The sequence below is a fragment of the Acomys minous genome (genome assembly GCF_964271855.1).
Source record: "Acomys minous genome assembly, chromosome: 7".
NCBI lineage: Eukaryota > Metazoa > Chordata > Mammalia > Rodentia > Muridae > Acomys > Acomys minous.
In genome coordinates this window covers 3,606,611-3,619,740 of record NC_140488.1, presented here as the reverse complement: position 1 = coordinate 3,619,740, position 13,130 = coordinate 3,606,611, and the positions used below count along the sequence as shown (strand labels likewise).

The 13,130-nt window shown below is 45.5% G+C and overlaps 1 long non-coding RNA gene across 1 annotated transcript; it reads left to right on the top strand.

Moving 5' to 3' along the window:
• Window positions 1–7,585: 7,585 nt before the first annotated feature.
• Window positions 7,586–12,434, top strand: LOC311601830. Its single transcript, XR_014780661.1, has 3 exons — window positions 7,586–7,725; window positions 11,566–11,921; window positions 12,393–12,434. It is a non-coding gene; the product is annotated as an uncharacterized lncRNA (long non-coding RNA).
• Window positions 12,435–13,130: the final 696 nt, after the last annotated feature.

Below are 13,130 nucleotides of genomic sequence, written 5' to 3'. Positions count from 1 at the left end.
AGAGTTCTCCAAAGAAGAAACCGCAAATGCTCTACATGACTTTGTGGTTTTGTTTTGTTTTAATGTTTAGTACCCTTATTCATCAGGGAAAAACAAATTAAACTACTCTGAGATTCCATCTCGCCTTAGTCACAACAGTTATAATCAAGAAAACAAATGACAACAAATGCCAGAGAGTATGTGGGGAAAGAGGAACTTTCATTCATTGCTGGTGGGAGCCTAAACCTGTACAGCTACTATGGAAATCCCTGTGGAAGTTTCTAAAAAAGCTAAAAATAGATGCCATAGGAGTCAGCAATACCATTCCTGGGCATATGCCCAAAGGACATATAATCACAGATACTTGCATATCCATGTTTGCTGCTGCTCTATTCAAAATAGCAAGAAAATAGAATAACCTAGTGATTCATCAACTGATAAATGGATAATGAAAGTGTAGTATGTATACACAGTGGAAATTTATTCAGCTGTAAAAAAATTGAAAATTTCAGGAACTGGATGATTCTAGAAAGTATCATATTAAGTAAAGTCACTCAGACACAGAAAGACAAAAAAAAATCTAATCTTATATATAGACAGTAACTTATATTTGTAGACATACATACCATACTTATGAATTAGTTATTTTTCATAGCTGTGACGAAACACCATGACTGAAAGTAACTTAACGAAGAAAGAGTTTATTTGAGCTTACAGTTCCAGAGGTGGAGTCCACAATAGCAGGGGAAGCACGGCAGCAGATGGCAGGTAGAGTGGCTGAGCAGGAAGCTGAGAAATGATGCCTTCAACCACAAACAGGAGATCACATCTTTATCTGCGAATGCGAAGCAGAAAGAGTGAACTAGAAATGAGGCAAAGCTATAGACTCTGAAAGCCCATTGACATATTACCTCTAGTAAAGTTCTACCTCCTCAAACAATGGTTCTCAACCTGTGGGTTGCGACCTCTTTGGGGTCATATATAAGTTATCCTGAATATCAGATATTTGCATTATGATTCATAAGTATAGGGAAATTACAGTTATGAAATAGAAATGAAATAAATGTATGGTTGGGCTCAGCACAACATGAAGAACTGTATTAAAGGGTTGCAGCATTAGGAAGGTTAAGAACCAGTGGCCCAAAGGTTCCACATTAGTGACACCTTGTTCCCAGTACCACTCACACAGTACAGACTGTTCAGTGGATTATTTCTAGGAATAAAATGTGTGCCACTCTACGAGTTTATTGAGGTAAGCCGAGACTGTAGTGTAACATGCAGCTATTAAAATCCTACCAAGAAAACCTGGTTCAAGAATGCATCAGACACACCAGACAGAGGAAATGGTGTAACCCTCTTACCTGTTTCCAATTTTTTAAAAAGTGAGTTCCTAGTATTGACATCCTCGAATATAGCTGCCATTTGACCACTTAGTGCATTTATAAAAGAACCAACAGACAGAGAAGTCCTGGCTGCCCCCGGGCTATATAGCAGGGCTGGATCTGGTGTTATGCAGCCTGCTCAGTTGCTGTCTGCTGAGCCTCTTGTTCGCCCTTCTGAACCTGCCATCCATCTATCACCTTTTGTCTGGGCTCATCCCTGCCCTTTTGCATCTACAATTGGACTCCTCTCTGCAGCTCCACTTTCAGACCTGTGACAGTAGTGCCTTCCCCAGCTTCTGTACAGCTTGGCTGCCTGGGTTCTTTACCTTATCAACATAGGCTGCCTTTGCATTTCTATCAGCCTACTTCTAGCACCTCTTGAACTGTGCTGCTGGCCTCTTAACCCTGTCAGCTATTTGTAACTTGCATATATAGATATGTGCAGATATATTTACTGTGTGCTGTGTGATCTGAGAGCTAATATTAGCAATTAAGATTGGAATAGAAGAACTCATGTTGACCTTGCTAGGGTTATCAAGGAAAGCAGGGATATCTGACAGATTGCTGCTGCCGAAACAACTACACCTTGTGAACTTATTGTTGGTCAGTAAACCCTGACATTGTAGAAGGACACAAACATGTTTGTCTATGTTTCTGACACAGCACATTAATGACATCCTGCCTCGTAACAATAACAACAAAACCCAAAAGTAGGAAGCCAAGTGTGGGTGTGGTGGCTTAGGCTGTAATCCTAGCATGTGAAAGGCTGGGCAGAAGCATTGTCTCAATGATGGTATGCCTTACATAGTAAATTTCAGGCTAGCCTGGGCTGCAAGACTGAGACCCTGTCTCATACTTCCATATCCTAGCTAGCTTGAACTATCTATCATCGTGACAGAACCGAAAGTCATTTTAGAGAAAAGTCTCTGTTGAGGAACCACCTAGGTTATATTGGCCTATAGACATATCTTGATTGTTAACTGACAAAAGGGGGCTCACACCACTGGGGATAATACTAGCCTAAGGCAGGGGGCCTTGAGCTATATTAGAAAAGTTGCTAAGGCTGAGCCTGTGAGTGAGCCAGAAAGCAAAGCAGCCAGCAGCATTCCTCTGTGGCTTCTGCTTCAAGCTCCTGCTGGAGGTCCCGCCCTGATTTTCCTTGATGATAGATTGTGACCTGGAAGTGTAAACCAAACCAACTCTTCCCTTTCCTATGTTGCTTTCACCTAGAGTGTTTTTTTTTATCATAGCAATAGAAAGAAACTAGAGCACCTGCCTCCTTCCAAATTCAGAAGTAAACCTTCACGATTATGGTTAATTGTATACAAGTGAGCCACCATAATTCAAATGTCTTTTCAACCAATGGCTGGATATGCACATGTAGAAAGAACGTATTTGGAGCTCCTTCTTCATACAAATGTCTGTGCAAAGCAGATGAGAAGCAGAAACAAGTTAAGAGTTGAAAGATAAAGTAATCGTCCTTGTTTCTGTGCCTTAGCTAAGACATGTTTTCTACCGCAGATATGAGACAGCCGTGCTCCAGCCACTGGAGCCTGTGGGCTCCATCAGGCACACAGAGACAAGAAAGTTCTGAGCCTCCAAAACGTAGGAACCAATTCCTGTTACAGAGGTGACAGATGATAGATAGATAGATAGATAGATAGATAGATAGATAGATAGATAGATGGATAGAGATAGAAGATAGAGAGTGAGTGAGCATGTCCTAAAGTAGACAGTGATAATATCATTATAGCCGGGATTTGGTTGTTATTCTTAGTAGAACAGGGCTCAGGATGGAGCCTTTGGTTGTCAAATGATTCCAGGACTGACTGTTAAGGAGAGTCAATTTCAGCCAGGTGGTGCACTCCTTTAATCCCAGCACTCGGTGGGGGTGGGGGGCAGAGGCAGGCGGATCCCTGTGAGTTCGAGGCCAGCCTGGTCTACAGAGTGAGTCCAGGACAGCCAGAGCTACACAGAGAAACCCTATCTCAGAAAACAAAACAAAACAAAACAAAACAAACAAACAAAAAACAAAAAACAAAAAAAACCAAAGGAGAGTCAATTTCCCTGAGGTCTAAGCAGTAAAATTAGGAGGACTAGCAGATTGTTACAGGGAGGCAGTTTCTTCTCTAGGTAAGAACAACTCGCCTTTGCCCTCTCTCACTCCTGAGAATGGAAATCAGGCCTTAAGCATGCTCCGCAAGTGCTTTACCTCTGAGCTCCAGCCCCAGCAGCAGCATGAGCTTGGAGGGGGGCAGAGGGACAGGACATGTAGGACAATCAAAGCTGAAAGAGTCCTTGGTGCAGCTGCTGTGGGCTGGTCTGCTGCCCATTTCATATTCGGGCCAGATAACCTCTAAATCTGCAACCTTGAGAAGCTTTGTTTTCTGTATTACAGAGAGTCCAGTTATGCCTGTGTGGGGAGGCTGCTAATGCTGTGCGGGAGCTTCCCACAGATGGCAAGAAAGCCAGCTCACTTCAAGAAGACAAGGATGTAGGCTGACAGGAGGCAGCAGGCACTATTCAGAAATGGACTCTGTGTGTTGGAAGAATGGCTCTTCAAAAAGCAGGTCACCTACTGTCCAAGGCAGCTGTGGACTTCGCTTCTTGCCACAAGAAGACAAAACTCCCTGTAGCTTCCTCATGACAAGGAAACAGGGAGCGCTCCTTCTCTCATCTTTCGGGGACAATAATCCAGGGAGAAGCAGCAAAGGCAAAGCAGGGCAGGTCTCCCAGGGCACAAGGCTCTCAGCCTTCAGATTAAGCAGAGGCCGGTGCTCATGGGACTGGTTTCTTTGAGAACCTCTTGATCACCTCTTCCTTTTCTGGCTACCATCCTCTCAATATAGGGGGATCTGCCACCCCTCCTGAAAACAGGTTCCAGCCCTTCGGCGGTTTTCCTTTTGGAATGCTGACCAATAAAGTCTATCTATCATATGATCCTGTCCAAATAATGTCCACACTAGGGGACTCTGTAGACTAATAGATCAGCAGTAGCTGGAGGAGGGAGGAGGAGCCGGCAGGAGAACAAAAGCTTAAAGTGTACCAGCTTTTTTTTTTAAGGGGTGACAAAATTGTTCCAAAACTGACTGGTGACAATTGTACCTACCTGCGAAATATATGCCAATAAGAGAAGTAGTCACTGTGGGTCGTTTTGTAGCTGACCTGCCTCTTTCAATTGCTAGGTAAAACCTCAAAGTAGGTCTGCGGGCCACAGGGCAGCCTGGCCTGCCCCAGCACCATCTGAGAGACTGGTGTTGCTGGTGCCCGTTGCCCCTTCATTGAGGTAGGCGCCTGGTTGTGATTACAGATGGCTGGCCAAACACGCCGTGTGTATGCAGCAATGAGAACTATCTGGAAGGCATTTAATACAGTGACTCACAGGGTCATGCTTGGAAAATTAATTCAAATTGGCTTGGCATCAAGCCAAGGAAAACTGTCTGAAGAGGCTGTAAACAGAAGGTAATGGATTGAGTTGAAGGAAGGCTAGAGGGAGGCGGCAGGGGGAGGCCCAGCCACAGGGCCAAGGCAGCTGGGGATGGGGGCTCGCATGGTAGCTGGCACTGAGTGCTCAGCTGGGCATACTTCCTCTCTGCACAAAGGAGTCCCTGGTACCTGTTCTGTTTCTCCTGATAGTCCCTGGTGTTCCTGCCTTTCCAGATGTTTATGCTGCTACCGTATCTACCTACTGTGAGCACCTTTGGAGCAGAGGGACATAGCTCTAGGGAAATAAATAAACTTGGCTGTGTGCTCTAGGACAGTCTCTGCTCCTAGGGAGTCCTTGGTGGCCTACCCACTGGCCCTGCCTTTGAAAACCTGTTTCTCATTGGAGAAATAATAGTTTGTAGCGCTATGTATAGAGCACTGGCCCTTGTGCGTGCTAAATACAAGCTCTAATGCTGAGCTACCCCCCAACCCTAGACAAAAACGCTAATGCAGGCTTTCGTTCTAGTGGTGCTGCTGGATAACTACAAATTTCCAAAGCGATGTTATTAATGCCTTTTTGTACAGATTTACTAAAGGATAATGTATAAATTATAGTCATACATAACACTGGGTAGTTGTGAGGAAATTTCTGGAGTTGAGCAAATACCACCATAATCACTGAGATTTTCATTGATTCAGGTAGTTATTATCCATAGGCATTCAGAAAGCTTCCGTTGCCACACAAGCTGTTTGAACCACACATTATTCTACGTTCTGATATTCTCAAGCATACAGGATGTCTTCTTTCTTCCCTCCTTGTACTGGGGAGCAATGGAAGCTCACCTGGATGCTCAATCCAGCTCTATCGGGGAGAGCTCAGGCAACTCCACTTTTCTTACCACCTGAGAAAGAATGAGGTTGGGACTAAACCCGTGGCTGTCACCTTGAAGGCCTTTTGGTTCTGGCATTGTGTGAGTTTCCTTGCCTTCAAAGGAGGGCAAGGCAAAGATCACAGCAGAAGGTCTCTGGGATGCTGTAGGTCTAGAATCAACATCTGGGCCCTACTGATGCCTGCAACTGCCAGGAACCAGGAAAGGGGAGCAAGCTGAAGATGCTTCTTCACCTGGAATTTCTTTGCTGTGTACAACTCTGACACACAGCAAGGTTACTTGGGAGGCTCACATCTGTTATACACTTCTGTCCTCAATGCTCCCCTCTCTGAATGAACAAATTCAAACAAATGCTTCCTGAACACTAGAAGTCAGGTGGCAAGTGTCTTCCAGGTATGGGGAGACAAGATGTGAAAAGCACAACAATTAGGCCATACAGTCTCCAGATTAGGGGAAATAAGGTATATGGTGATTTCCTGTGTCTTGTAACAGATTGTCCATATTGTTTCTCTCACAGTTCTAGGGGTTATAATTCTGAAATGGGTCTCACAAGAGAATTCATTTCCCTGCCTCTCCTATTTCCCAGAGACTAGCTACAACCCCGGGCCTGTACCTATGACCCTTCACCTCTGCTTCTGTCATAGTTTCTCTGGTTCTCACCTTCCTGTCACCCTCACAACTAAAGCAGGACAATATTACCATTTCAAGATTCTTACATTAACATACCCACTGTGTCTCTTCTACCAGGAACATGTGCACTGGGGACAAGGAAGTAGATAACTTTAGGGGAGTCAGGAAGAATTTAGAAAAACTGCAGAATGTCCACAATGATTTAATATTTTTTTGTAGCAAAAAACAAAAGGCAAACAATAAAAAACCTTTGGCATCAAGTTTGTACGTACTGTATGTGGTACACAAGCATGTTCACACAACAGTGTGAAGGCCAGAGATTAACCTTGCCTATCATTCCTGGTTGTTTTATTAATGCAGAGTCTTGCACTGAGAGCTGGGGTCACTAATTAGGCTAGGCTAGTGAGCCCCTGTGCTGAGAATACAAGTGTATGCCATTGTGGTTGAGTTTTTAAATGTATTCTGGGGGTCAAATTCAGGTTGTCATGCTGTCAGGCAAGCATTTTACTAACTAAGCAATATACTCAGACCAAATTTTATCTGTCTGTCTATCCATCTGTCTGTCTGTCTATCTATTATCTTTATCTATCTATCTATCTATCTATCTATCTATCTATCTATCTATCTATTATTTTCTCCAAAGCTTTTATTGTTTTTCAGTTCTGGTGACAAAATATCAGTGTTCTATGAGGAAATTTAAAGAAATACCTAGTTACCCTAGTTAAGAAAGGCATTCCAAAGGAAAGATTCAATCCAAACCCAGCTTTGTGGATGGAATTTATTAGGGTCACATACAGGAACATTGGTGACTCAAAGGCAGCTACACCATCAGGAATTTCCACTAAGTGGCTAAAAGTCCCACAGCAGCAATGGTTTATACCTTTTATCCAACCTTGGGGTAGAAATAACCCTCTGAAAGATTTCTTTCTCTCTGCTTCCTCTGTGCAGATGCAATGTAATCAGCTTTCTGCTCCTACCACATGGTGCCATGTATTCCTTGACTTTATGGCCTTCTCCTCTGCAATTGTAAGCCAAAATAAACTCTGTCACTGTATTCATCACAGCAACAAAAAAGTTAACTAATACAGTGTAGTGGTTTGAATAAGAATGGCCCCATTCTTATTCATATATTTGAATGCTTAGATATCAAGGATATGAATGCCTAGACATCAGGGAGTGGCACTACTTGAAGGCATTAGAGGGTGTGGCCCTGTTGGAGTAGGTGTGGCCTTATTGGAGGAAGTGTGTCTCTAGGGGTGAGGTGCTTTAAACTTTCAAATGCTCAAACCAGGCCCAGTGTCCCTTCCTGCTGCCTGAAGATCCAGATGTAGAACTCTCAACTACTTTTTTAGCACCATGTCTGCCTGTGTGCCACCATGCTCCCCACCATGATGATAATGGACTAAGCCTCTCAAACTGTAAGCAAGCCTCCAATTAAATGCTTTCTTGTGTAAGCATTGCCTTGGCCAGGGTATCTCTTCACAGCAACAGAACAGTGACTAAAACGCACATCTACCAACAACTTTCTTTTCCCATTACCTCTTCTGATTCCCGTCTTAGGCCAGTTGCTTCTTGCAGTTGTTACACAACCTGTGGTAGCTTCTCAGTTGCTTTTTGTCCTGCATGACCTGTGTAGTTTTCTTGCCATTTGATTTTGAGACATAGTCTCATTATGCATCCAAGGCTGGAATTCTTAATCCTTCTTTTTCAGCTTCCTGCGTGTTTGGCTCACAGGTTGGACCTAAATAGCTTGGAATAGTATAGTCTAGTTATTTGGTAAAACCACCTTCAACTTTCACATATTTGAAGTCTCCTCAGGAACATCTTAGGAGTAACTTATCGAAAAAAGGATCACTGTCTGATGCACACTGAAGGCAATATGATAGCACTGGGTTTGTTTTTGTTTTTGTTTTCCAAAAGGAGAGTGCTTTATCATCTGTTATCTAAAAGAAGAGAGAAGGTATTCTCAACTATATCGCCCCCTCGGGGTTGGTTGGAAAAGAACTGAAGTAGGCCAGGTGACTGAGAAACAGAAGGCTCACCACAGTGATGGGGTAGCTGGGAGGTGTTTAGATCATGCATGTGGAACCCCTGCCCCCCAAAGAAGGGATGAGTGGCCTTAGCTCCAGAAAGTACCACTGCCCCTTCCACATGGACACAGCGAAGAAACAGCCAAGTTTCTAAAGCCAGGGGCTCACAGCAGCTCCTGCTGGCTGGATCCCGAGGTTTTTGCATGTGTCTCCTCTGTCCTGCCGTGAGAAACCTGGCCCATCTAATCGGCCTTGTGCTTACTTTTCACTCAATTCTTAAGTATGGGTCTAATCTCCTGACCACAAAGGCTGACTCAGCGACAGCCCTGCTGAGCCTGCCAACTCGACCTGCTGAAGCATCCTTCCCTGGCACAGCTGAATGCTGCTTGTGCCAGCCAGCTTGCCTGAACCTGACACCAACTCGACACCAACCTGGGAGAGCTTGGCCAACTCTTTGTCTACCCTGAAAAGGAGTGGCTGGGGAAAGGTTTGCGCCTCTTCTGTATCCAGGTACAGAGCTGCATGTGTGTGGCTAGAGCTTCTTAACATGAAGGTGGTAGAGAGTGGCATGCCTCACAGACAGGAACTCTGTTGAGTCTGTTTCCTCTCCCAGCACAGGCTGAGGAGTCAGTGTCTCTTTGCTGTTTTGTGACAGAATAGCCCAGTTGGACCTAGAAGGCTCTATGTGGCCAAACTCCTGATCTTCTTCCCTTCATCTCCTAAGTGGTAGTGTTACAGGCTACACCACAGTACCCATGTGGGTTGATGATTTTTGAAGTGGGGTTCACAGAGACCTAGGGTAAGCTGCTGGCAGCAGGGAAATGGGCAGATCTTAGACGAGTAGAATAAGCCTGAGGTTAGTCCCTGTGGTAACTAGAGCATTGGGGGATGGAGCAGAAGGGAGCCAGTCACGGTTACATTTTCTTTTACATTGAGACAAGGTCCCATGTAGCCCAGGCCGCTGGCTAACTATGTCGTCAAGGACAGCTTTTAACTTCTTATCCTCCCAAGTGCTTGGATTCCTGATGTTCTCCACTATTCCTGGTTAATATGGTGTTGGGAATGGAAACCAGGGCTTCCTGGATGCCTGCTAGGCAAACACTCCATCAACTCAAACCACAGGACCGTGGTGATTTGAATGAAATGGCCTCCCAACTCAAGCATTTAATTATTTGGTCCCCAGTTGGTGGTGCTGTTTGGGTGGATTTAGGAGGCATGGCCTTCCTCAGGGAAGTGTGTTACTGTTACTTTGGATGGGCTTTGAGGTTTCAAAACCACCACGGCCCCATTCCCAGATTGCTTTCCCTGGTTTCTGATTAAGGTTTGTTGTTGTTGTTGTTGTTGTTGTTTTGTTTTGGGGTTTTTTGTTTGTTTGTTTGTTTTGGTTTTTTCGAGACAGGGTTTCTCTGTGTAGTCTTGGCTATTTTGGACTTGCTTTGTAGACCAGGCTGGCCTCGAACTCACAGTGATCCACCTGCCTCTGCCTCCTAAGTGCTGGGGTTACAGGTGTGCGCCACCACACCCAGCTCCTGATTAAGGTTTTCTTTCTTTCTTTCTTTCTTTTTTTTTTTTTTTGGTTTTTCAAGACAGAGTTTCTCTGTGTAGCCTTGGCTGTCCTGGACTCGCTCTGTAGACCAGGCTGGCCTCGAACTCACAGTGATCCACCTGCCTCTGCCTCCCGAGTGCTGGGATTAAAGGCGTGTGCCACCACGCCCGGCTCTGATTAAGGTCTTCAATGTGACCTCTCACTTATGCCTGCTGCCACCAGTCTCTCGTCCCTCTGGAATTTAAGTTGCCTCAGTCTTGCTATTGTACCATGACACTGGACGAGTAACTAAGATGCTGATGTTTGCATGTTTTAATTTAATGTGTATGGGTATCTTGACTGCCTGTGTGTCTTGTGTACCATTTGTATGCTTAATACACACGGACACTAGAGGAGGAACTCGGATCCCTTAACCTCTGAGCCATCGCTCCAATTCCATTTGCATTTTCATTAGAGGCTCTGGCAGCTGAGTGACAGTTCAAGTGGGATGCAGAAAGGACAATGATAGAGGCTGAATCTAATTAGAGAGCTGCTGCCAGAGGACAGAGTGGGGACCTAGCACAGGTGGAAGAGTGGACAGGCCTCAGATATGGCCAGAGTCACAAAATACCGCCAATGAGAACGCTAGATAGAAAGGCCTGGTGGCTTTCATAATATAAAACCTGAGCCTGGGGATCAACAGCAGGGAGAAGACAGAGATGGAAACCAGGGGTTCTTTTTTCTCTTTTGGTTTTTTTTTTCAAGACAGGGTTTCTCTGTGTAGCCTTGGCTGTCCTGCACTCAATTTCTAGACTAGACTAGCCTCAAAGTCACAGAGATCCTCCTGTCTCTGCCTTCTCAAGTGCTGAGATTACAGGCATATGCCACCACAGTTGGCTCCAGGGTTTTTGTTTGTTGGTTTGTTTGTCTGTTTGTTTTTTAATCTAGGGTAACAATGAGACCTCAGGGAGGTGACTCTACTAGGCAGATGAAGATACAAAATACAGGAGCGACAGACAGTCTATAGGGGCAAGCCATTAAGGCCACAAGCGGGGACAGAGAATACAGTCCCTAGGCCAAGACCTGGGGGCTGGGCAATGGGATAGTGGACAGATAGGGCAGAGACAGAAGATGCATGGCAATAGGGAAAGAACAGAGGGAGGCCAAAACCCAGACTTCCTGGACAGTGCTTCCCTGCTCCAGCTCAGTGCGCTCCTCAGCAGAGGCCTAGGCCTGTGACCCTCCAAGCAGGAGCCTAGCCAGGTCCTTTTGAGTCTCTAGAGTAATCTTTGTACTTAAACTCCAGAAGAGTATTTGAGCTACTTGGAAGGTCAACCTGTCCCATGTGGATGTCTGCTCATCCACATGGGTTATACTGAAGCTTTGAGGGGTCCAGTGTTCTCAATTGGTCACATGTCAATCAAACCTCAAACCTTACTCTTACATCATCCAGGGTATGGAACGTGTCCTTGTTTTCCCAAAAGGGCCACCCTACAGTACTTTGGAATCAATAATTGCAGATGGGGCCTGTATTAGGCAGGATTCTCTAGACTACTAGATAACGTTCCCGTTTTGCGACCCTTTAATACAGTTCCTCTTCTTGTGCTGGCTCCTAACCATAACATGATTTTCATTGCTACTTCTTAACTGTAATTTTGCAATTTTTATGAATCTTACATATCTGTGTTTTCCAATGGCCGTAGGTGACCCCTGCGAAAGGGTTGTTCAGCCCCCAAGCAGTTGTGAGCCACAGGTTGAGAACCACAGCTCTAAAGGAAGAGAACTGACAGAGTGAGTTACATTGTTACATTGGCTTGCTTAACACAGACTGGGTAATGTAACACCACCTGTCTGCACACTGCAGAGAAGGAGAGCCTGGTAGCTGTTCAGTGCAGGAGGCTGAATGTCTGTCTCAGCGGCTCCAGTCTGGTGCCCGGAGGATTCTTAGAGAGCATCCCTCTTCAATCCATGTTGGAAGGCTGACGAAACTGCGTTCCTATGTCAGCACAGGATGGCTGTGGTAGAACGGATGCGCTCACCAGGAAGAAGTAAAAGACAGGTAAGCACAAGCAGCCGTGCCTTCCTTGCAGGCCCCTTTCTATCTGGGCCACCTCTGGAGGGTGCTGCCCACCTCTGGATGGTGCTGCCAACTCTGAGGGAGTAGCTTCCTGCCTCAATGGATCCTTTTTGGAAAAATCCACATAAATCCACCTTGGAACATATCTCTTTTTTTTTCTATTTATTTACTTTACTTAAATGATGTATTCAGATTACATCCCAATTGTTTTTGTTTGGTTGGTTGGTTTTTCGAAACAGGATTTCTCTGTGTAACAGCTCTAGCTGTCTTGGATCTCTCTCTGTAGGCCAGGCTGGCCTCAAACTCACAGAGATCCTCTTTCCTCTGCCTCCAGAGTGCTGGGATTAAAGGCGTGCTCTACTATCTCCTGGTTTTACATCCCAATTGTTATCCCCTCATTTGTATCTTCCCATTCCCTGCCCCTCCCTCTTTAACCCTATTCCTCTCTCCTAGGCCCGTGACAGAAGGGGATATCCTCCTTCACCATATGGTCACAGCCTATCAGGTCTCATCCGGGTAGCCTGTTTCCCTTTCCTCTGAGTGCCACCATCTTAGTTGATCTCAGTTTGGTCGAGTTGATAGCCATGGTTGATCATGAGAGGGTTCCTTTGAAGACTGCTGATCAGAAGCATCCAGAGCTGTCTCCCTCTTAACCTAGACCATCTGGAGTAAAGGAGAGATCCTGCCAAGACAGAGCCCACAGGACAGCATCGTCAGCAACAAGTCACCTTGGATGAATCCAGCTTTTCAGTGAGAGTCGGCTTTGGATGCAGCCAGCAGTTGTTTGTTACTACCTCCAAAAGCCATCTCAGAGCACACTCAGCTGACTTGGGACAGTGAATTCATTAATCTGTAGGCAGGCAGGCTCTCAAGCCAACACCGAGCCACAGAAACAGTCAGGACTGGCCTGGCTGGCAGGACAAATTCATACTGTGCCTTCTTGAGGCCAGAAGTCATAAGTGGCTATTCAATTCCACCTGCATTGCCTGGAAGGCCTCCAATGAGAGGCTCTGGGCAGGTAGCATGGGCATGCAAAGCAAAGTAGCAGCCCCAGCGCCAACATCAGCTGCTTTCATCTTCCAGGGACTTATGGGTGAGCAACATAGAGGCACTAAGCCCATGGGCCCACAGTTTTTCAGGGGCACATGTGGTCCACAGCTAGGAGCAGACTCCTCCCTGAATCAGACACCA